At 47.2% G+C, this 23,840-nt stretch overlaps 1 protein-coding gene across 13 annotated transcripts in view; it reads right to left on the bottom strand.

The window, feature by feature from the left end:
- PKNOX2 (PBX/knotted 1 homeobox 2) overlaps positions 1-23,840 on the bottom strand; it is a 253,943-nt gene that overhangs the window by 185,167 nt on the left and 44,936 nt on the right. For all 13 annotated transcript variants that reach the window (XM_070623372.1, XM_070623371.1, XM_070623370.1 and 10 more), the window contains exon 2: positions 2,350-2,419. The gene's annotated coding sequence lies outside the window, so the exon portion shown is untranslated. The remainder of the gene's footprint in view (positions 1-2,349; positions 2,420-23,840) is intronic.

The raw sequence follows: 23,840 nt of genomic DNA, 5'->3' as shown, positions 1-23,840 counted from the left end.
TGTCTTTGGAAATAGATGAGGCTGTGCTGTGCCAGACTTGACAAATGATGGTTGTGGTAAATTGTGCTTTCCAAAGATGGCTGCGACAACATATATCCCATCCCTCATGCTCTTCTTTCAGTATGATATTGATACCCCTCCTTCAAGAGGTGGTGGTGGGAGGGTATCAATGTTCTTTTCTTCAAACCTAGGTGGGCCTTTGTAACTGCCCTCATCAAGAGAATGTGGTGGAAGTGACCGGACTTCAGCAATGCAGCTTCCACCTGGCTCTTATTCTCTCAGGATGATCCCCCTTAATATCCAGTCACCACATTGTAAGGAAGCCCAAGTCACATGGAGAGGTCACATGGCTCTGGACAACAGCCCTGGCTAACATCTCAGCCAACAGCTCGTGACAACCCCCAGAATCATGACTGAATCAGCCTTCAGATGATTCCACATCTAGCTTTTGAGTTCACCCAGCTGAAATCACAGATCTGGTGGAACAGAGAGATAAGCTGAATCCACTGTGCCCTGTTTGAATTCCTGACTCACAGAATATGACCATAATAAACATTGTTAAGTCACTAGGTTTTGGGATGGTTTGTTATACAGCTGTAGTAACTGGAACACCACTGGAATTAAATGAGAACGTTTGCTGTTTCCCTCTCAAATCTAGCCCTCACTGGTCTGCTCTCTGAGACTTCGGGCTTTCAGACTATTCCCTCCTCACCTGGTCCCAGTCCCTCCAAGCCTGTCTCCCCCCTCGTCCTCTTCCTCCCCCCTCCAAAAGGCAAGATCCTCATGCCTGATGCGGCCTTAGCAAACCCTGAAAGATCATTTGAATTTTCCCATTTCAGAGTCCCGGGACCTGAAGAGACCTGCTCTCTCTCGTTCCTCAGTGCAGGTCCAAGAGCATGTCCCTGTGAGGGAGCTTTCCCTGGGTGGGGGTGGCCCAGCGCAAGGCGCCAGGCTGCCCGCAGACACAGTGGGGGAATGAACAGACCTGTTTCTCCCCCACTCTCCATTCTCATTAAGGTTCACGCTCAGCTTGCTCCTCTCATACTTGACTTGACTTATGAGGTCCCTCTAACCTCCGGTGAGAGGAGACATCGATTCTCACAAAGGTCATTATCTTTCTACTCTGGCTCCCCCAGCCCCCGGCCCCATCTCCTTGTATGCTTTCCTGGAACAGGATAAAGGGAGGAACCCTTCCCTGACTACTGGGCTTGGGGATCCGACCACTTCAGAGCCCAGGCTGAAGAGGAGGTACCCTGGGAGCCAAGGCCCGTCAATCACAGAGGCGACCAGCACTGAATCACAGGCCATTAGGCGGGAGGGCCGGCGCCCTGCTCACTCACCGGGCAGCCATCGGCAGGATGTTAGACGATCACAGGGCAACCATTCTTATGATTTATTCAAATACTCATTACAGTCAATCTATTTTTACACAGAGGTGAAGATGTGCGCTGATAACGGTTAATCATTTATAATTCCATGGACTGGTTGGAAGCCAATGTACTATCAAACTCCCAGCAGCCGCTCAGCCTCCGGTAGCCCCAGAAGAAGGGTGGAGAGGCTACATAGCCGGGGGCAACCCAGTCTTCCAGCTAACATTTGCCACTAGGTTGAGGGTGCAGTGGGGACACAAAGACGCGGGAATCCCAGACCACGTCCAGGAGCCCACAGCCTCGCTGAGAGCACACAGTAAAGTGCAGGCAGACGGGTGCCCAGGATATGAATGCAGCAAAATTTCAGAGGAAAGAGAAATCAATTCTAGCTGGAGTTACCAGAGAAGTCTCCATGGAAAAGACTAGGCTTAAGCTGAGTCCTCCAGGTGCATAGACATTTGCTAAGTGGGAGGACCAATATGAGCAAATATGCATAAGTATGAGGTGGAGCTATTATTATGCTGACAGAAGGGAAATGACCAGCAGTGTTTCCTTTTTCCTCCCTCATGCCTTCCTAGAAACAACCAGATGTAAAAGCAAGTGCGGGCTATGAACTTGGCCCAGTTCCTCCTCTCATTGCCTCCCAAGCTTAGCCCACAGATGGTAGTGGCTGGGCTCTGGGTTGGCCTTGCAAACTCAGGAGCTTCCCTTTCCGACACTCATGACACACATCACACATCAAGTCCACCTTAATGCACAATCAATAAAGTCTAATTAAATAAGATGTCATATTACAGGGCTTCTTCGTCACATTCAGACGTAATCTAATTAGAGTTCCACTGTATTTTACATTCTGACTAGCTCATTGTTGAGTGTTTCTCTTGCACAATGCATGGCTGTTAAAGATCAGGTTCAGGGCTGGTCTTTAACCCATAACCTTATTGAGTCAGCATGGAAAATGCCAATCACAGTTACTTACAGTTCACAGTTCCTTTTCTGGTGAGCGGCATGGAGGACAAAAAGTCCCAGAGTCCTGCTCCAGACTTCACCTGTCAATAAAAGAAAACATTTTTATAGACTGTGCATGATTGTTCCGGGAGTAAGAGCCAAGGTGGGGATGAGGGTAAACTCAGAAGTGGGTCAGGCTCAGGAGCAAAGCTGGGGCTGGCAGCCTTGTGCCCAGAGTGTTGGGTGGGAAAGTTCCTGAGCAAAGGACTCCAGCTGAGAAAGGATTATTGTTTAGACAGCTAACCAGGCCAGAGAGCCAGAATCACCCCCTCCTTACCTGCTTGGTGCCTCAATTTCTTGTGAGTTTCATCCCCTTCCCTATAGAAATCTCAGAGAAAAAGAGGTTCACAGCTGTTGAGAGCCCTGAGCTGACCAAAGCAATAATCATTTACTGATGCCTCCTGTCTGATGCAAGACCCCATGCAGGGGGACAGAGCTGAGGAGCCCCTGTGAAAGCTTGCAATCTATATGCAGAAGGCTGCCAAAAACCAGCATACAAACAACAACACTGATGCTGTCGTTTACGGCAGGATTATGGAAAGTCCTGATATAAGAGAGAACGTTCGACTAAAGGTGAAGAGTCCAGTTGGGCTGGAAGGAAAAGAAAGTGTGTGGAGAAGAATGATGGGAGCAAGACTGGAAAGATTAAAAAACATGACTGCTTTTCATTCTCCTTCTGGGATAAAGCAATACAACAACTACAACAACGAGAAAAACCCAGCATGTATGTATCAGGTGTCTGCTCCATGATCTACATTTGCCAGGAATAAAATCCAGGGGTCCTGTCAGTAAAAGTGCTGCCACATCACCAGGGAATAAGAATATCCATATGAAACATCATCAGATAAGACAAGACTATCTACAAAGTAGTGCTGAACTATGTGCTAGGGACCATGCTTCTCTCTCCACAGAGAAACACAGTCAGTGAGAGCTGAAGCACTCAAGGACGTTTGCAGGGGAGGTAGAACTTGAATGGGGTCTTGGAAGACTGGACAGGTAAAATGCGGTTAGCGGAAGGGAGCAAGATGGCATTCCAAGGAGGGGAGCAATCTGAGCAAGGGTGAGAGGGGGAAAGCGTGAGCGCCCTGGGACATGCAGAGGCTGGTCTGCCTGAGAGAGACACAGGAGGGACTAACACTGAGTAAGCCAGATGGAGGCAGAGCATCTGGGGCTTTGAGTGTCAGGCAGAAAGGCCAGGCTTGGGCTGTGAGCTCATGGAGCCACTGAAGGTTTTTCAACAAGGAAATAACATGAAAAAGACGAGCCTCCCGCCCCACCTCGCCTTCAGTATTTTCCTTTTAATTAAGCCAGACAGGCTTCTTGGAAGAGATGGAACTTCAGATGGAAGATTCCGGCATGAGGTGTGATGTGTTCATGGAAAGAAAAAGTCCCCGTTGCTCATGATGACGTCCTCCAGGATGAGGCATTTCCTTTGGAGCTGTCTACTAACACCTGCATGACCAAGGATTAGTGGTTTATGGAGGTACCTCAGAGAGAAGACCAGACCACTAGACTTACGTATCTATAAAGGTATATTTTTTTAAAAGCCCCAGAACCCAGCAGAGTGCTCAGCATGTAGCGGAGTCTCAGTATATGTTGAAATGCTCAATGGTGGACCCTGTTCATTCCAACCAGAATCCACAACTAGCACCTGAGAAGAAGCCCCTGGTTGGCATTGGGCTCCAACTTGTATTCTTTTAAGCAATTGACACATTGCTACTGAGCATACATGAACTCAGTACAAGAAGTCTCTAGATTGACTTGCATGGAGAGGTACTTTATCCCCGCCCTCTGGGATTGTCCATTGAGACACAACTTGGAAGAGGATATAGCAGACTTGCCATTTGCACATGCTACAAAGTTGGGAAGGATAGCCACTATGCTGGAGAGATGGAGTCAAGAGTGTTACAAAGCTTTTAACAAGCTGAAAGGATGGGCCAAAACTAAAAAGTCAATTTTTTCCTCTACCAGTTTTTATTTCTTGCACAATAACACCATGACAACCATAAACAAAATAATTTTGAAAGTAAAGAAAAATTGCCCACAATCTTATCACTCTAAACCATCAAATTATCATATCCTACATCCACATGCAAATCCATTTTTAGTTTTTACAGATTTGTAGAAAAAGATTTGACAAGAATATATGTATATATATATATATATATATATATATATATATACACACATCAAATCCTACTCTTATGTTCAAAAATCAATAGCAAAAACACAGAATGGGATAACCTGGTTTAAAAAAAAAAAGATGTGGGCTATTTGAGTTAAATGCAAGCTCAGGATGAGCGCAGGGTATGGTGTTGCTCCCAAATCCATTAAACGCCATCTTAGATTGCATTAAGGCCATACGGTGTCCAAGTGAAAGGTGAATGGTCCCCTCACTTTGGACTTAGCAATCCATCCATATTAGTTTAAGATGCAGTTCCGGCATCATATTCTAATAACTTCGACAGCGAAGAGTAGAAGAGAGAGGTGAGCAAAGATGTCTAGTGGTTAAAGTACTGGTTAAAACTTTAGTAGTTAAAAGGGAAGGCTCTGGAATCAGACTGCACAAGTTCCAATCCCATCTCCACCATCTACTAGCAGCAAAACCACAGGCAAGTTATTCAACTTCTCTGTACCTCAGCTTTTCATCTGTAAAACAGAGCTAACGAGGATTCTACCTGAGGTTGGTTGTAAGGTTGCTCTATAATATACTGTAAGTTGCTTAGAACAGTGCCTCACACAAAATGAGCACTCACTGAATGTTAACTATCATCGTTATTTTCATTATTAGGAGGGTGTGAGGTAGAAGACACAGGAGAAGAAACTAGAGATGTACCTTCATTTGTCCCTCTCTAATATGACCCATTGGTCCTGGTTCTATTGACTAAGTAACAATCCTTCCCCCACACGGTGGTCCTCCAAATATTTGAAGAAACTACATGAGAGGGACTGCATTACTCTAGCACTAATTGATAGATGTTAGAGGAAGCCAATCTTCAGTTCAATATAAGAAAGAAGGCTCTAGCAATGAGAACCATCCAAAAATGAGTTAGGCTTCCTCAGAAGGTGGTGAGCTCCCCAACACTGGAAGGAGAATCCTGCCCTGGGTGAGAAGCTGCTCCAGAGCATGGTCTCCCAGACATGGTTTTGCCCAACCACAAAACACTAAAAAATATTAGGAGATTGATAGGGTTGACTAATTTATATATTGAGAAAACCTTAATAATGTCTTCTTTTACCATCATTTCATAAATAATTCAACCCCCAAAAGTAAGGAGAGAAAAAAGCGCCATCCTTTGAACTGAGTAAATAGAGCATCACGAAAAGCATTTCTCTCTCTCTGCCTTTCTCACACACACACACATACACATGTGCATGCACACGTATGTGTACATGCAACCTCTCAATATCATCCTTATTTTTCACTCATCACCATGCCCCATGGAAAGTCTTCCTGGACTGGCACTGACCATGGACGCATGCTGGGAACTATCCATGGGCATGACATTTTAGGGCTTTCCAAAGCCAGCAGTGTGTGGTCCTGGCAGGCAAGCAATCATGTCAAAGGCCTTCAGACAAGCAGCCATGCAATAATGCAACCAGAATTTAAACTCAGGCCTGTCTTATTCACCGTGAAACAAAATGGAACCATAAACGAGATTGACCATTCACATTTATAAATATGCGGAAACCTGTGAAATGGTAAATGAGGAGGCAATTGTTGAATGCTCATGTTTATTTGGAAAAGAGGCGGGGAGAGGGACAGAAGAAAGCTTCCCATAGGAGGCAGCACATGCTAAAGGACAGCTGAGCGAGCACCCCTGAAGCCCACCTAGGTAAGTTGGAAGGATGGAGGGAGAGGAGCCTGGGGCTTAGCAAGGCCATGGGTTTAACACAGAGAGCAGTAGACCAGGGGCATCACCAGACATGGGCTCATGCCCTGACTCTGTCATTTAAGTTAATGACACAGATACTTACAGAGTGTGATCTTGGACAAGCAACTTTAACTACTCTATACCTCAGTTTTCCCATCTTCAAAATGATAGGGTTAGACTACTAGATATCCTCAAACCAAAATTCTATCTGACATCTATACATCTCTGAGGTTGCCCAGACTAATCCCCCAGGGAGGGCTCTAAGTCTCATGCTAAGGTAGCTCAGTGCATCATCATAGTTAAAAGCAAAGATGCAGGAGTCAGATAGTTCTGGATTCAAGCCTGGGTCCATCACTTCCCTAACCTTAACTGCTATAACCTCGATTTTCCCATCTTTAAAATGGGGATAACGCAGCACCTTTTAACGAGATAATGCATCTACAGCATTTTGTGCAATGCCTGGAACATATTAATAACAATAAATGGGGGCTATTGTTGTTGTTTGGTGTTATGAGGTAAGGACTGGCAGCAACTGAATGGGAAAAGAGAGGCAAATCAAGAAAACTGAGGACTTGTACATTCATCCCACTGCCCATGACAAGCTTTTCTGCTCCTGCCCCAGCCAGGCTGCTAGGATGAGGACAAATTATGACAAAACATTCTTGGGCACCAAGACTCTCTCTGGATGCTCCTCTTCTCTGAAAAGCCCTCTGTAGGCACAAGAGTAAAACTTCCAAAAGAGAAACAACATTTGAACAGATCTTTCCAGGAGGAAACACCTGGAGGACCACATGTTCCCTCCAGACAGCGTGTCCTGTGTCTCCCCACCTCATGGCCCCGAGTCCCCTCTCTGCTCCACCAACACTCCCCTCACCTGACAACAGCCTGCAGTTGCTTGCATGTGTCGAAAGAGGTTGTCAGTTACAGCATCGCAGGCCCTAACCACCAGGCTCTCAATTACACAATAACTGAGTAATGAAATATGGATAAAATTACCCTGCACTAACCCACCCAGCACCAAGGGTACTGCACTCCCTTCTTCAAAGCCTGGTAAGAACCAATGCTAATTCCACACCCATCCTCAGGCCCCTGAGCCCTAGGCAGTGCGGGCATCCAGTTGCGGGGGACCTGGAAAAGCGCCCTCAGGCACACTCCCCAGGCCCTGCCCAGGCCCAAGCCTCTAATTTTGGGCCTTTATCTTTAAGTACAGGTATACATATAAAATCCCGTAAGGAATGCTGGCACTGGTGGGTCAATCCTAATGATTTTCCTATGTGGGAGAAGGAATTGGAGACGTTCGTGAAGTGTCGACACCAGGTGGGAATGAGAAGAAGACTTACGTACACTGAAAGGTGTTGGCTCCCAGAGCCTGCCACGGAGGCAAAGCCTCTGGGCTCCAGGATCTGCCCACAGAGCAACCTCCCTGGCCCTGTAGACGTCCTCTGAGGTGTGAATACACCAAGACCCAAGACTTGCTGATTCTCCATCAGGAATAGCACTGCTTTTCTTCCCATCCCATTGTCACTGACATGCCTCAGGCTTTCTTTCTCTTCCCAGCCTCCATCTTGCCCCGTTTGGGCCCATCCACCACCTCCCCGCCTGGGATCTTTCTGAAACGTAACTTCATCATGTCCGCTCCTCAAAACCCTTCAGTGGCTCCTCATTGCCTGGCAGAGGTCACCTGGCAGCCCCTAGGTTGACTCTTGCCTATCCAGCGTTTTTATAAATTCTGCCAACATCTGAAAAGTGGGAAACTTCACATTTAAAGATCCAGATTTGTAACTTTTCTAAACACACTGGATGACCTAACAATGCCAATGTTGCCTTTCCCACGTGGCAATCATTGGCTGATGCTAAATGTCAGCCGCCCCTTTTTAATCAGGCGCAGGTCCTCCTGTTTGCCCCATAGAGAGAAGGCAGGTGTCACCCAGGACATCTCTCCAATCACTGGGCCAGCCACCCAGAGGCTGACTCACACTGCCCTCTGAGGAGTTTCAGGTTCAAGGTGACAGCACAGAGGTTGCATAGGGTGGCTCATTATGTTCTCAGCTGTGCTGTGCCTAGCTGGAGGCTGAAGGGGAGGATCTGGGGAAACACCAGCACCACCAGGCAGCCCCACCCAGTGTCCTTCCCTCTCACCTGGGCAACTCCTCCAATCCCAGCCAGGAGAGAGCTGGGAAGGTCTTAGAGCAATTTTCCAGGGATGCCATTGGCTACAAGGCCCCACCCCCCTTTATTCCTAAGGCCCCACCCTTGGGTCCAGCCTCTCCCTACCCCCAACTCAGTGGCAGCAGCTCCTCCTCCCTTTATTTCCATCCCACTGTTCCTATCAAAGCCCTAACAGCACATATTTTGTTAATTGTACAAACCTAATGGGGGAATGCATTGGCAAAAAAAGGGTAATGGCCATCAGACCAGCAATAAAACAAAATTAATGGCCCATAGGAAGAAATCATGTCCACTTAATCCCGGCTCTGAAACTCTAATAGAATAATGGAATACCAACGGAGGGTTTTTTCCTCTCTATGCAGATTGCTTACACCATGTTAATCACTTGCAAAGCAGGCCACATACCACTCTGGCTCACATGACCCTCCAGGGAAAGTAGCAGACCAGAAACATTTAGTGCAAGGCTCATTACGGACATGCACCACGCAGCAACACCTTCCCTCGCTCCCTCCCTCCCCCAGGTGACTCTGGGACAGCCAGTGTGGGGTGTCATTGAGAGCCATCAGGTGTGGCGGACTGGAAAGAAAGACACATCATTACTAATAACAGCAAACACTTACTGAGCGCTTACTATGTGCCAGATACGGGGCTAGCTGTGCACTTTCCACGGACTGTGTTACTGTAGCCCACTGTCATCTTCTAGAGCTGCACAGCCCACGAAGGTAGCCACTAGCCACATGCGGCTTTTCAAATTCAAATTGCAATTAATTAAAATTACATAAAATTTTAAATTCTGCCTTCAGCCTCACCAGCCACATTTCAAGTGCTTGACAGCCACATGCGTCTAGTGGCTATTGTACTGGAAAGCTCAGATGGAGGACATTTCCATCATTGCAGAAGGTTGTACTGGACAGCGCTGCTCTAGAATATGAGGCCATTTTTCTCTTGCTCATTTAACAGACTTGGAAATCAAGGTGCCGAGTGGTGAGGCGAGCTGCCCAAGGTTATGTAGCTGCTGCACGGCTGAGCTGGGTACTAACCCAGGTCTAACTCAGTCTGGCTCCAGAATTCCCACCCTCCTCACTCCTCCTGGTGGAACTAGCAGTCCAGGCAGCAGGGAGGCGTGTCGAGGGAAGTTGGCTATAGTAAGTCTCCTATGTCTTCTGCAGACACCTGTGCCCCTAGAGCAGACAGAGCCCAGGGCTTCACTGGGAGCTCTGTGGGTTTCTCAGACCTGGGAAGGTCGGCTGGAGAGGGAGGGCTTTACAGATCATCCAGCTCAACCTCCTTCAATTTATGAACGAAGAAACCAATGCACAGGAAAGTTAAGTAGCTTGCCCAAGGTCAAACAGCTGGTTAGTGACAGAGTTAGGACTATAATCCAGGTTTCCGGACTTTTGGTCCTCACTGGCTGAAGGAGAGGATACAGCAATGCCCAGGGTCCACGCATGGCCACAGGGTGAGAGAAGGAAGAGGTGTCCCTCCAGCCTTCCTGGAGAGTCCTGGGCCAAGTCAGAAGAGCTGGGATGAGCCTCCGGGCACTGGGATCCAAAGAAAAGCAGGAAGGGAAGAACGAAGGGCAGTGGTCATGGATACTAGAAACTGCAGTGGATAAAAGTATGACATTGGATAGCCACTAGCTTTCAGGAAAATAGTAGAACAGTATCTACTACAATTAAAAACACACATACACTGGGCCAGCCTGGTGGCATAGTGGTTAAATTCACATGTTCGGCCTCAGCAGCCCAGGTTTCACGGGTTCAGATCCCAGGCACGGACCACACACTGCTCATCAAGCCATGCTGTGGTGGTTTCCCAAATACAAAGTAGAGGAAGATTGGCACAGATGTTAGCTCAGTGACAATCTTCCTCACCAAAAATAATAATAATAATAAAAATAAAATAAAATAAAAATACACATACACTTTGAACAGCCCCAGTTCGAGAATATATCCCATAGAAAGAAAAGCAGCAGTGCATGAGGATAATGCAGCAGCATCTGTAGTGGGAAAGAGTGAAAGAAACCTAGGTGTCCACCAGGAGGGGAATGGGTGGATAACTATGGTACCACTACACTGTAAATAAATGTGGCTATTGAAAAGAGCCAGCTAGATCAATATCTTTTGCCATGGAAGATAGCCATAACATTCAAAGTAAGAAAAAGAAGTAGATGACTGATGTGTGTGGTGTGATTCCATTTTTGTGGAAACAGAAAATTCTAGAATGAATTGATCCACTTGCATGTATTTGTGTGAGCATGGAGACAGGGTGGAAGGAACGGCCTGGAGAGTTCCACTGGTGCTGATGGGAGCAATAGGAACAGAGGGGTGAGGCTCATTATTTTAGCACATCTTTGCCTTGTTTCTGGTTGCACTGAGCACTGCGACTTTTGTAACTTTTGAAAAGAAACTTAATAAGAAAAAGAAAGATAATTGATAAAGAAAAAGAGGTTGGACTTGAGAGGCAGCCGGACCTGATTTCAGACCTGCCTAAGCTACTAGCTCATGGCCTGGGGCAAGTTCCTTAACCTCTCTCCATCTTGCTTCTCTCACCTGGAAATTGACAATAATAATATCATATCACGAGGTCATGGGAGGTTGATGAGAAAATGAATTTAAAGCTACTCAATGACGTGGGCCTTTTTATCAGTGTTGAGGGAATAACCTGCCCATATGTGAAGGCACCTCCTGGATCAACCCTCCTGAGCACCCCCATAGCACTTTATTATACACCTCTCAGGGCCCCTATATTCCGCCTTATATAGTTTTAATGTGTTTATCTCCCTGCCAGACTGTAAGCCCCCTGCAGGTAGGAACAGTACCTTGCTTATTCATTCATTCATTCAATCATCCCCTTATTCACTTAATAATTATGTCCCAGGCATGTGCACCAGGCACTGTGCCTAACTTCGGAGCTACAGCAATGAATAAAACTGAAAAGTCCCTGCTTTCCTGGAGCTCACATTCTAATGGAGGAAACTATAAAAAAAAAAATACGTATATATAGTATGTCAAGAGGTGATAAGCGCTAAGAAGAAAAATGCAGAAGGGTAAGGGAGCAGAAGTGACGGGGAAGGCGAGGGGGCATTTTAAAGAGAGGGGCAGGAAAATCCTCTGGAGCCCTCTGAGAAAGTGCTCTTTGTGGTGGGTGCCTCAGATCCAGTAAGGTCAGTAGTTGCTCAAAAGACGTTAGTTTAAGAATTTAAAAAAAACAGACTTGAGGGAGAGCAGGGAATAATTGAAACACCTTTAAAAACCTCCACTTTTACTCTCTACTTAAAAAGCCTCCACTTCTGGGCCAGCCCCATGGCCTAGTGGTCAAGTTCGGCACACTCCATATCTGCAGCCTGGGTTGGGTTCCAGGTGTGGACCTACACCACTCGTCGGCTGCCATGCTGTGGTGGCATCCCACATACAAAACAGAGGAAGACTGGAACAGATGTTAGCTCAGGGCTAATCTTCCTCAAGCAAAAACAGGAAGATTGGCAACAGATGTTAGCTCAGGGTAAATCTTCCTCACCAAAAAAAAAAAAAAAAAAACCACCTCCACTTCTGAGTTTATACTCAAAATAATTGAAAGCAGAGACTCAAGGAGATAATTTGTACACCCATGTTTGTAGCAGCATTATTTACAATAACCAAAAGATGGAAGCAACCCAAGTGTCTGTGGATGGATGAATGGATAAACAAAAATGTGATATATACATGTAATGGAATACCATTCAGCCTTAAAAAAAGAAGGAAATTCTGACACATACTACAACATGGATGAACCTGGAGGACACTGTGCTAGGTGAAATAAGCCAGTCACAAAAAGACAAATACTGTATGATTCCACTTACATGCACCATCTAGAGTAGTCAGCTTTATAGAGACAGAAAGAAGAATGGTAGTTGAAGATGGGTACAGAGTTTCAGTTTTGCAAGATACAGAGTTCTCTAGATAGATGGTGATGGTAGCACAATAATGAGAGTATTTAATGCGACTGAACTGCACATTTAAAGATGGGTGAGATGATAAATTATGTTATGTGTATTTTATCCCAGTTACAAAAAGTTATATGCTGCCACAAACTTCTCCGAATTTCTATCAGGAAAAAAAAAAGGAGCCTGAGATCTTAAAGAGCAGGAAGGGGAACAGCTGACGGCTGAGGAGAGGATAAGGGAGCCCAGGGCAGACAGACAGAGTAGGGGACCCCAAGTCTCTGAAGCCACAATGGGGAGAGCACAGAGAGAGGGCTGCCGAGAAGAAAGGTACTGAGGCTCCCGGGCCAGTTGGCCGACAGGGCAGACGACTTTCCTATGGGAGCATCTGAGCCAAGCTGATTCCAGAGCACTGGTGCTGGACAAATGACACACAAATGATTTAGGTAAAAAAAGAAAAGGAAAAAAAAAAAACTGGTCGAGGTTGGGGAGAGGGACCAACTCTCTAGTCTAAAATGAAAGACAGTCAAGGAGCGTGTCCACAGCAATCAAATGATGAGCAGGAAATCTAAAAGGAGAAGGAAATCAGAGGCTGAGAACAAGATGGGAGGCTCAGGGCTCCTGATCCGACGCAGCAGTGAGCAGGATGACGAGCTGGACAGGACCTAGGAGATGGTCCTGGTCTTCACCACCCTTTGACCTTGTGTGTTTCATCAGTACTCTCTGGGCCTCAATTCCTTACCTATTAAACAGAGTGGCTGGACCAGAGCAAGAGGAATCTTAAGGTTTTAGGAGTCTACAAGCCCCTTGAAATTTTATCCAGAATGGTATTTGTGTGTACAATTTTCTGCAGAGAGATTTCACAATTTTACTGAGATTTCAAGATTGTCCATGTCCCCAGAGAGGTTAATCATCAGTGGAGTGAGCAGATATTCACTAGGTTCACATTCAGCTAGAAAGTTCTAAGATTTTAAGAAATCTTGGACTAGATACCAATAAATCTTTGGGCCTCAAATCAAGATTATTCATCCTCTGCCTGCAACACGGAGATATTGTAAAAATGAAATAATTATATTCTTTGAAAGTTAAAATTATTTCTCTCGGCCCTGTGGCTCAGTGGTTAGAGTTCCACACGTTCTGCTTCAGCAGCCCAGGTTTGCAGGTTTGGATCCCGGGCACAGACCTGCTCCACTCATCAGCCATGCTGTGGAGGCATCCCACATACAAAGTAGAGGAAGATCGGCACTGATGTTAGCTCAGGGGGAATCTTCCTCACGCCAAAAAAAAAAAAAAGCGGAAGACTGGCAATAGATGTTAGCTCAGGGGGAATCTTCCTCACAAAAAAAAGGAAAAAAAATTATTTCTCTCATGCAAGTAAACATGATTATTGTTATTGCTATTGTTTTTGTTTCACAGAAAGCACAAGCAGTTCGGTACCAGGCATAAAGGTGGAGGACAGAAGCTTACCCCTCCTGCTTTCCCAAACAAAGGCCACAGGATGTGCTACAGGTTGACCCTCCTTTGGTTGGAAACAAAGAGGCCCTTAATCCCCCTCATGGAGTGGGGCTCTAGGCCAGAAAGAACAGTAAATACAGCCTATCCAGAAGGTGAAGCTGAGGGCAGAGCAAATGGATCTCTCCGTGCCAACAAGTCCTCATTTTGCATCTGGCTTTACTTGGGAGAAAATTTTCAACTGTGTGACTGAGTAAAGTGACAGACTGAGGATGTGTCAAGGGAAAATAGCACAGGCAGAGGACAGCATGTGGCCACCAGAGAGCAAGACTCAGACTGGAGACCTAGGTAATGACTAAGCCAGTGTCACCAGGGTGGAGGGGACCTCAGCCACAGTAGGCAGTCCCATCCAGGAGGAGCCAGCCCAGAGGCAGTGGGGAGCCAGCGTGTCAGAACTGTACCGGTTGGACCTGGATGGAACTTAGAGATCATCTATTCCAACCTCCTCATTTCACATTTGCACAAATAGGTTGAGAGAGTGGTGGAGATTTATCTGGGGGAGTCCAGGATTGGAAGCCAGGCCAGTAGCTCCCTTCATTCATTTACAGAAGGTGTTTTGAGTGTCAACTTTACTAGGTTGGAAATCAAAGATGAATAATGAATCCAGCTCCTCGCTTTCAAGGAGCCCACAGTCAAATGGGAGAAAAGGACTCCAGCTGATTGTGGGGTTGTCATCCAGCAAGTTCATAGGGACCACAGAGGAGGGTCTCCCTACTTCAGGCAGTGGCATCCAGATAGGAGCGAGGTGGGGGTGAGCCGCTTCCCCTCAGACCAGTGCTGAAGGTAGTGGAAATATTCACTCTGAAGTCCAAGCCAAGCCAAAAGCATTCACATCTCAGAGAAGGGTGCCCGCCATGACAGCCGTCAAAAGGAGCCTCCAAACTCCAGAAGGCCAGCCATAGGCCCTGGTGAGCAGGCCTCTCCACATAGCACTTCCCATTCATTATCTCCTAACTCGCCTCCAGGGGCTGGTCCTGAATATTGTTTCATAAATAACTTAACAGGGCTCCAGCTTGTTTAACTGAGGTTAGGCAGATGTGCACAGCACACGCTGATTATGAGGGAATTTGGCTGTGCTGAATGGTTCTGGGATGCTGATTCTCTGCAGAGGGGTGGCTCAGTGGAGAAGGCAACTATTAGGCTGCTGTCCCCACCTGGATCCCCGGATCACAGTGGGATGCTGAAAGAGCGTTTGTTTCCAATTGTTCTTAACCACTAATTTGGCTCCAGGGTATAACACCAATCTGAGAACAAACGGAGTAGGAAAACTGTGCCTCTCCTAAAGGAGGCCCAATTTCACTATAGACAGGGGAGGGGCTAAGCAGGTTTCCTGAGTTCACCACACAGCACATGCCCGGGGCCTCCGGATCAGGGCTGGTCGCTTCCCTCTCCAACTCAGAGTCACCCGGCTGCACTGCCATCTGCTGTGCCTCACCTGCTCATTGCTCCTCTGAGGTGCCTCCAGCAGAGGACAGATTACTCAGATGGCAGGTAGATAAAATGGGATCCCTTGCTAGCAGTAACTACCCAGAACAATCTCTCTCCTGAGCTGCTGACTGTCTTCACCTGGCACCTGCCAGCAAAGGAGCTGGCAGGTGTCATAGGCTGGCATAGGCAATTCTCCCTATGCTGGGAGGGACCTCAAAGGCCCTTCAGAGGCAGGACTTGCTCAGAAGGCCCTCTGTCAGGTGCAGAGAGGTCGGCCTGGGCCGTCCCTCAGGAGAAGATACAGAAGCAGCTCTGTTTCTGGCAGAGAGAAGAGCTAGCAGCCTCCAGGGGCAAAGGGGCAGGAAGAGCTGGTGAGCCAGGCCCGGCAGCAGATGCCCTCTCAAGACTGATGTGCAAAATCCCCAGTAAACAAGAGGCCCTTCTCATGGTTAAATTGCCTTCTTGTGGCTTAAAATAACTGTGAGAACTTTCCCTGTGACCCTCTTGAAAGCAAACTAGTACATAAAATGCCTTTACCAACCCTACCAGTTTACTCACAGCCTCCCAGCAGATAGGCCATGGTTTCTCTGAGAAAAATGCTTTCCTTGCCAGCATAGGATTGAGCTATTCAATAACTCAGAAATCCAACGTGGTATAAAAATACCGGAAGGAAAAGAATTTTTAAAAATCTCTGAACAAAGTCCATGTCACAAAATCCTTGCACTAAAGTTTATCAACCTTCCTCATAAAGGAAACCCCCAGCTCTTACCCAGGCCTCCTTTACTCTGATTTTACACATGTTTCTAAGAGGCTCTGGTATCTTGGGCCTCAGCTGATTAGAAGCAATAAAAGAGGAAGGGGCTTGGGCATGGAGGGTTGACCAAGGAGAGACCTCAGGGACCACCTAGTGAATTATCACATAAGGTTCAGTCATGTTCGGGATCATTTACTTAGGAAAAGAGGAAGGCTATCCACTGCTGATGTTTAAAACATCCTTGGAGGACTTTAAGAAGTAAACCTAGAGCTATCTGGAAAACCCCAAATGAGTCTCCTTCTTGATGCTTCCAGACTGCTGGATTCTTCCTCTAGGTTGTCTTGGGCTTGTTGAGAAGCTGCTTGTGTTCATTCCTGGTTCGCTCATTCACTCACTCAACAGGCACTGGTTCCTACGGATGCTGGAGCTGCCCAGTGATGCATAAAGTACCATGAAGGCAGGCAGGTCTTTTGATTGACAACACACATACACACACATATGCACACACATGCACACACGCACACCAGGAACACATTAGGTGCTCAATAGATGTGTGCTGTACACGTTAGAAAAGGCATCTGGAAAGAGAAGGAACAAGCCAGTAGGACTGTCCTTTGACCCAGTCCCTAGCTACTCATGAGGGAGGGGCTGTAATAATTCTAGAGTCAGCTAAAAATGTCATCTTACCAAAATTTCAAACTGCTCCACCACTAAAAACAAAAAGACAACACAGCATCAGGCCTGAAAAAATGTGGACACGACTCTCCAGTTCATCTTAGAGAAAGTGGTCGCCCCTCTGTGGGCCTGGCACCCCCATTGATAGCATGAACAATTTGGAGCCATCGGTGTCTGAAACACTCGCAGCTCCCTAGTCAACGGATCCTAGTTTTATTTAAGGATTGACCCACCCTGCCAGCCTGATTTGTTTTATTTTCACCAAAGCTTTGGAATGAAGGATTTTGACCAACAGTTCCTCTCCAACCTCCAGCCAATCATCCTAAAACATGTGTATTTTCTTCACAACCTCTTTAGGTCTCTGCCCCAGATGCGTAACCCAAGGGGACATCAAGCGACCCTTCATCCCCTCCCCAGCCCCTTGGATGGCAGGCTGTGGGACATGGCACCATCATCATTTGGGGAGCAGGTAGTCTTTATGAGACTCATAAGGGATGGTGGGGGAGGGGTTGGGATTCTGGGAATCTGTCCTGAAGAATTCAGGTTAATAATTTATATATGCATTTTTTTAAAAAACCGTCTGAAACAAATTGCATACAAATTGTATGACATTTGAAGGAAATTTGCCAATGTTGCTCAGTGAAGCGTAATAAATATATGCAGCCCATAATAATAAGTTACTTAAACTCAGGGCACTAAATGATTTATTAATTGTCTTCTAATCCTTTCCAGCTCCAACTAAAACCAAGAGTGTGGCCATATTTCACACGCCGGTTCATAATGCCTCCAACATCAAACAGCACGGCTGCCATTCACGATCAAGTCCATTTTTCATTCTGACCCCCAACTCTGCAGATGGGCCTGGAGCAGGGCCCAGAGCTGAGGGGACTGCTATTGTCAGGGGTAGCATCTACCCCAAACACATCCCATCCCACTGTACTTCTCACATGAATAACACATAAAACTTGTTCATTTTGCCTAGGGTTCCTCTTCCTGTCTACCTCCCCCACTGCCATCAGTACCACAGTGCCCTCAAGTAGACATTAATCCTGGGGGAACACAAGTCATTGTCTCCTGGGATGCCCCAGCACCAGGCTTATAGCCCCAGAGTCCTTTCCAGCAGCAGATGGTGAGTCAAAGAGAATCAGAACAGGGACAGGAAACAACACAAAGACCTGCCCTTTCTCTTGGACAAACTGACCCAGAGAGGAATGTGGGGTGTCTGCTGCCATGTCCCTGTGCTTAGTGCTCCAGACATTAGCCTCTGCTCCCTGGGAGACTCCATGCTCAGGCTGAGGGGTTGCACTGACTGCGTGTCCTGGTAGATGGAATGTCACCAGCAAAACAAAATTCTGTAGCCAGAAATACTGCCTGTGGGTGGATGGAGCACTAGGACAAGGTAGGGTCCCAGCAATAGATGACTGGAAAATTGCAGAGACTGAGTTCAAGAAGTGAAAGGACTCTCCAGGCCTCCTTGCTTCCCCTAGCATGCTTCTCTCCAGTGTTACCATCACAAAATGGTGCCATCTTCCACAAGTTACCCACATCTAGGAACCATCATTGATTCTGCTTCTGCCTTCTCTCTCACTCCCACACCCAACCCACGAGGTTTTCTCTCCTAAAAAATATTTCCTAAATTCTATCCCTTTCTATCGCCACTACCACTGCATAATTCAGAAGCCAGGGGTGAAAATCCACAGCTCTTCTGGGACGTTTTGTGGAATTCATACAGTGTTTCTGGTTTTGTTTTATTTTTAAAAAAGTAATATGCAACATGGTTCAAAAATCAAAAAGCATATAAAAGTACACACTGAAATGTCTCCTTCCCATTCCTGTCTCCCACCTGTTCAAGGAAACACAAATATAGATTCTTGTTTTCCCTTTTTATGCACACTTTTTTGTACCTTGGTAGATTTTTTCTTTTTACGCTTCATTTATTTTTGGAGATCTTTCTATATCAGTACAGAGAGCTTCCTCATTCCTCTTTTTAAATGCAGAGTATTCCATTGTCAGGATATTCCATAATTTAACTAATTGGTCCCCAATTGATGAGCATTTGGGTTCTTTCCAATCTTCTGCTGTTTCAAATAATGTTGCAAAGAATAAACTTATACATATGTCATTTCACATATGTGCAAGTATATCTTTAGGATCAATTCCCCAATATGAAATTGCTGGGTCAAAAGGCATATGATTTATAATTTTGATAGATATTGCCAAATTGCCCTCCACAGGGGTGGTATTGATTTACACTATAAGACAGCCTGTTTCCCCGGAGCCCTGCCAATATAGTGTGATAAAACACTTTTTGGATTTTTGCCCATTTAAAAGATGAATGAATAATGTGATCTCAGGATAGTTTTAATTTGCATTTCTCTTATTATGTGTAAGATTTAACATTCTTTCACATGTTATGAGCTGTTTGTGTTTTCTTTTCTGTGAATAGTCTGTTCGAATTCTTTGCCTATTTTTTTCTATTGGGTTGTATTTTGTTGTTGATTTTCAGGAACTCTTCATATGTGAGGGAGAACAGCCTGGTGATATGAGTTGCAAGTTTTTTTTCCCAATTTGTCATTTGTGTCTTGACTTTGCTTAAAATATTTTGCCCGTGCTTTTTAAATTTTTTAATTCGAATTCCAACAGGCCGGGAGCATTCATCTCCCCTTTGTGGCAGCCTCCATTACTCCCCACAGTTTTACAGTTGACTGGCTTTACTGTTTTTAATTGCCAGCCAGGACATTGGTGTGATGCCTGGAACTGGTCTCACCATTGTATGACCCAGAGGAAAGCTAGTCTGAAAACAGAGCTGATATCTAGAGGATGACAGAGAAAGAACCTGGGTGCTTACCAATGTCATTGAGTCACTGAATTTATCTACCTCTAGAGCAGTCCTGGTTCTGAACTTCATAATACGTAAGAAAATGAATTCCTTAGTGTTTAAGCCACCTTGGGTTGGATCTGCCGCCACTGGCAGCCAAAGGCATTCAAACTGATACACACTTTGAACATTCTTCTTGCAAAGGTCTGGTCCCTTCCAGTCCATCCCCACTGCTGCTGAGGCCAGTGTTCTAGAATATAAACCTGACAAGCCGCTCCCCTATTTCAATACATTCCATAGTTGCCCATCATCTGCAAAATATAACGTAAGTGCCTTAGCGCCCAGTCTGTCCCTGCCCACACCTCCCTTTCCTGCTCTTTCTTGCTGTTTCACACCCCCATGTTGTTGCTCACCTGGTGCCCACTCCCTGGAGGGTCCTTTCCCTCCTTCCCCTGTCTAATTCCCAGGACAGTCTGTTCTGCTATTACCGCCTCCAAGCAAAGTCCCTGTGCTTCCCCCATCACCACCATGCAGCACCCAGTGCTGTCCTCTATGCTTGCACTAACCTCACTGTCTATACAGTTTTCTACATGCCTGAGCCCCAACGCTACTCACTGCCCTAGGAGCCCCTTGAAGGTAGGGACAGTGTCTTATTCACTTCTGCCTCCCCAGTACCTAGCTTGGGAACCTAGCACGTGGTAGGCATTCAGCCAGTGTTTGCGAACCTGAACAGAGCTCCCCATTCTCATCTCATTTGTTCCCACAGATGCCCCTCACTCCTCCCCAAGTCCAGGCCCTCTGAACCGACGCCTTCCCACCCAAGTCCACGTCACTTTAAAGAGAAGCTAGAAGAAACATCCCATCCAAACAGGCCTGCTCTAAGCAGGGAAGCAGATGACCTATTAAATCACCAGATTAAACAGCACCATGTGCCTTAGGCGTGGGCTCCATGCCAGTGTCCCCAGTGCTGTGGCAAATCACCTCCCACAACAGAAAGTCGGGGCTTGGAGCTGGGTTCCTAGCCGCTTACAAGCTGTGTGAACTCGGACAAATGACTTACGACCTCTGGGCCTCAGCTGCCACATTTGGGAAGAAGGGATGAGCAGGCTGTTGTGAAGATGAACTCAGTGTAATTGTCTCACAGAAAGTACATGGTAAATGACAGCTGATATTTCCCCCTTAGAGCTGAAACCAGCCCCTCGATAAATGAGGCTCAGTCCCCCATGCAGCAGACCCCAACCACTTCACTAGGGCTGGCCGCTTTTCTAGCTCAAACACCAATATGGTGACCACCCAGCAGAAACATATTTATGGGGGCAACCGGGTAGAGGAGAGAGCTGACATCCACCGAGCACTTCCTGTGTGCCAGCTGGTGCTACATGTTTTGTCCCTGTCACCATGCACATGCATCACGGCAACCACGCAAGGCGGTACTTTCAGTCCGATTCCATAGAGGAGAAAAGAAAGGCTTAGGCGCCCAGTGTGTCCACGTCATGAACCTTGGTAGGCGGGGGAGTCAGGATCTGAACCCAGCTCTATCTGGCTCTCACACCTGAGTTCTTTTTACCGGCTTGTGTTGCCTCTAAACCACGTGGAATGAGGCTGCCCTGACAAATCCAGGACTTGTGTTTATGCTGATAAAACTGGAGGAGGTGACCAGGGAAGGAAGAGGAAAGAGGGAGTTGCAGGCATGAGAGAAAGGGGGAAACAGGAAAGTGAAGAGACGAGCTCTTAGAAAAGATTTCTCTCACATCACCAGCATGCCTGTGTGTGTGTGAGACTGTGTGTGACTGTGTGTGTGTTACATGTGTGTATGACTCTGTGCGCGTGCATGCATGGGTACCTATGTGTGTGTGTTGAGGAGGGGAGCTTGCACAGACTGGCCTCCTGCCTATTTCTGTGCACATTCACACACCAGCCATGTCGAGCCTAAACACGCCCCCTGTGAACTCTGCATGTGGTCAGCAGTGGGAGACTTCACCTATTAACTCGCCTTAAACAATGCCCCCCTATTGCAGGCAGTTCCGACCAGCCACATGACATCAGCACATCCAGCTCTGTTATCAGCCGGTGACTGACCAGCAAGGCTGCCCAAGGGACAGCGGAGGGAAGAAAGGCGGGAGGAGGCACTGAATTCAGTCAGGCTGCCCTCCCCAGGCCCTCTTAAATCCAGACGCCTCATGGCCTCTCTGGGCAAGAGAGAACTCTGGGGGAGGCACTGCTGCTCACGTGTCTCTCGGTTTTCAAAGACATTCAGAGCACAAGGGGAGACACACACACCTTCTCAGCCCAGCAATCAATAGCAGCAGCCCTGGCCTCCAGCTGGGAGAGGAGTGAGAAAGGGGGCTGCAGGAGAGGGAGCAGCCTTGGTTCCCAGCAACAATACCCGGCTCCCCTCAGCACCCACCAGGATTCACCCCACTACCAGGACTGCCCTGAGTTTCTCTCTCCTTTTCCCTCTCATCCCATCTTACCCTGTCTATGGCGAGAGAAATGGGGCCCAAGATCACACAGCCTGTCAGGAGCAGGCAGATTTGAAACCGCAGCTCGGCTCCCAGTGCCTGCCCAATCCCCCAGCTACCGGCCCTGCCAAGTCCCCTGAGCTGTGCCAGATGACAGCCACCATGAAGGATTTTCTCCCTGAGCAAGGCGAAAGAAGACAATCTTATGGAGCCTGGACCCCACACAAATTCTTACCCTTTCCCTGGACTCCAGTGAGAAAAAACATATTCTTGTACTTATTTAACATAAAAACATCTCAGCAGCTGGGGAAAGCCTCATTCTCTGCATTCTCCAAAACTTGCGAGGACCCAGTGTCCACAAATCAATCTGGCAAGAGGCAGCACAGTCAACCATTCAAGTTAGCAGCAAAGACTAACTAGAAAGGTCCTTCTTTAACACTTCTCTAGCTTCTTTGCAAAACAAGTCGCAGAAACTAAACAACTGAGCTTGGTATGTGACCTCCTAGGCCTGGGAGAAAGAACAATAACCACCCAAACTTCTTGTGGCCTTGTGATGCCTTCAAAGATCATTTCACCTCTGTCCCCTGGTTTTTATGAACTATAAGTTCATGGAAAACAAAAGTTTACATCCTGACTCGGACCCTGCTCTTCTAGCTGAAAGACCTTGGGCAAGTTATGTCCATTTTACAGGTGAGAAAAGTGAGCCCAGAGGATGGCAGGGTCCGCCCAACTCACAGAATTGTATCACACACACGGCACTGTGTCCGCCAAGATCCTGGCTCTCAGCCACAGCTCTGTGCACGGCCACCAGCGTTTCTTTTACTCATTCCAGCCTTGACTAGAAATCTAATTATTACTGCACCTACTCCCAGGCCCTGTCTTCCAGGTGGCAGAAAAACAGCTCTTAGCAGCAAGCTGATATTTGGATAATCGGAGAGCCTCCCAAGGGCTCCGGAAGACAGGCCTTCCCCTTCCAGGACTCAGCAACACGCTGCGAAAACAAGAGGAGAAAGCTTCCAACAAAAGTTTGTTTTCATGGAGATTTTATTTCCTTCATGGAGTCTCTCCCACCACAGATTTCTCTTTGTTGGAGCTTGCATCCAGAAGTCACTAGATACACAGCCCCTGACCCTTCGAGCCCTCGGGGGATCTCACGCCTTTATCTCTCCTCCCAGGCCCACAGGCTGCCTGCTCCCCCACTGCCCCACTCAAAAGGCCCGTGGAGCCACTCTGGAGAGAGGGGGATCTCTCGCGGTGGACAGAAGCTTTAGTGGGACCGAGCCCTTCACATCAAGGTTGGCGTGGGGGGAGGGAGAAAGAGGGCTGGGTGCGTGGGTCTCTGAGGGTTGGCAAGGGCATGAAGAGGCCTAACCACATCCCCTCTACCTCTCAGACAGAGGCTGCCTTCCCCAGGGGTGGGGCCGCTAACTGGGGCTCAGACAGCAGGATGCAGACCTCCGAGCCTGCCCCCAGGGCTTGGCTCAACTTGCACAGAGGCAGGACCAGCCCAGGCAAAACCGGAAATGGATAAAATTTGTCTTAGATGGACAAGCCTCTCTTTTCTGTCCTTTTCAGGATCAGCTGCCCTCCCAGGTACACAATGTAGAGATTTTACTCTGGCTGTCTCTCTTGGCCAGGAAGAAGGGGGCTAACAGCATTAATCCATGGTTCTCGAGCAACCCTTCCCGAGGTGTGCCTTAAAGAGAGAGAGAGAGAAAGGGAGTGAGCGGGAGGACAGGAGAGAATCAGAAGGGTAAATGCTCAGCTCCGTGGGATAAATTGCTAAAGGTAGGATTACAGGTTCAAGAGGTGGGTGTGATTCGGAGGTGGCAGCGAGCCAAGGCCAC

The sequence above is a fragment of the Equus przewalskii genome, chromosome 6 (assembly GCF_037783145.1).
Source record: "Equus przewalskii isolate Varuska chromosome 6, EquPr2, whole genome shotgun sequence".
NCBI classification, from domain to species: domain Eukaryota; kingdom Metazoa; phylum Chordata; class Mammalia; order Perissodactyla; family Equidae; genus Equus; species Equus przewalskii.
The sequence above is the reverse complement of the archived record's forward strand: the minus strand, read 5'-3'. Positions and strand labels throughout refer to the sequence as shown.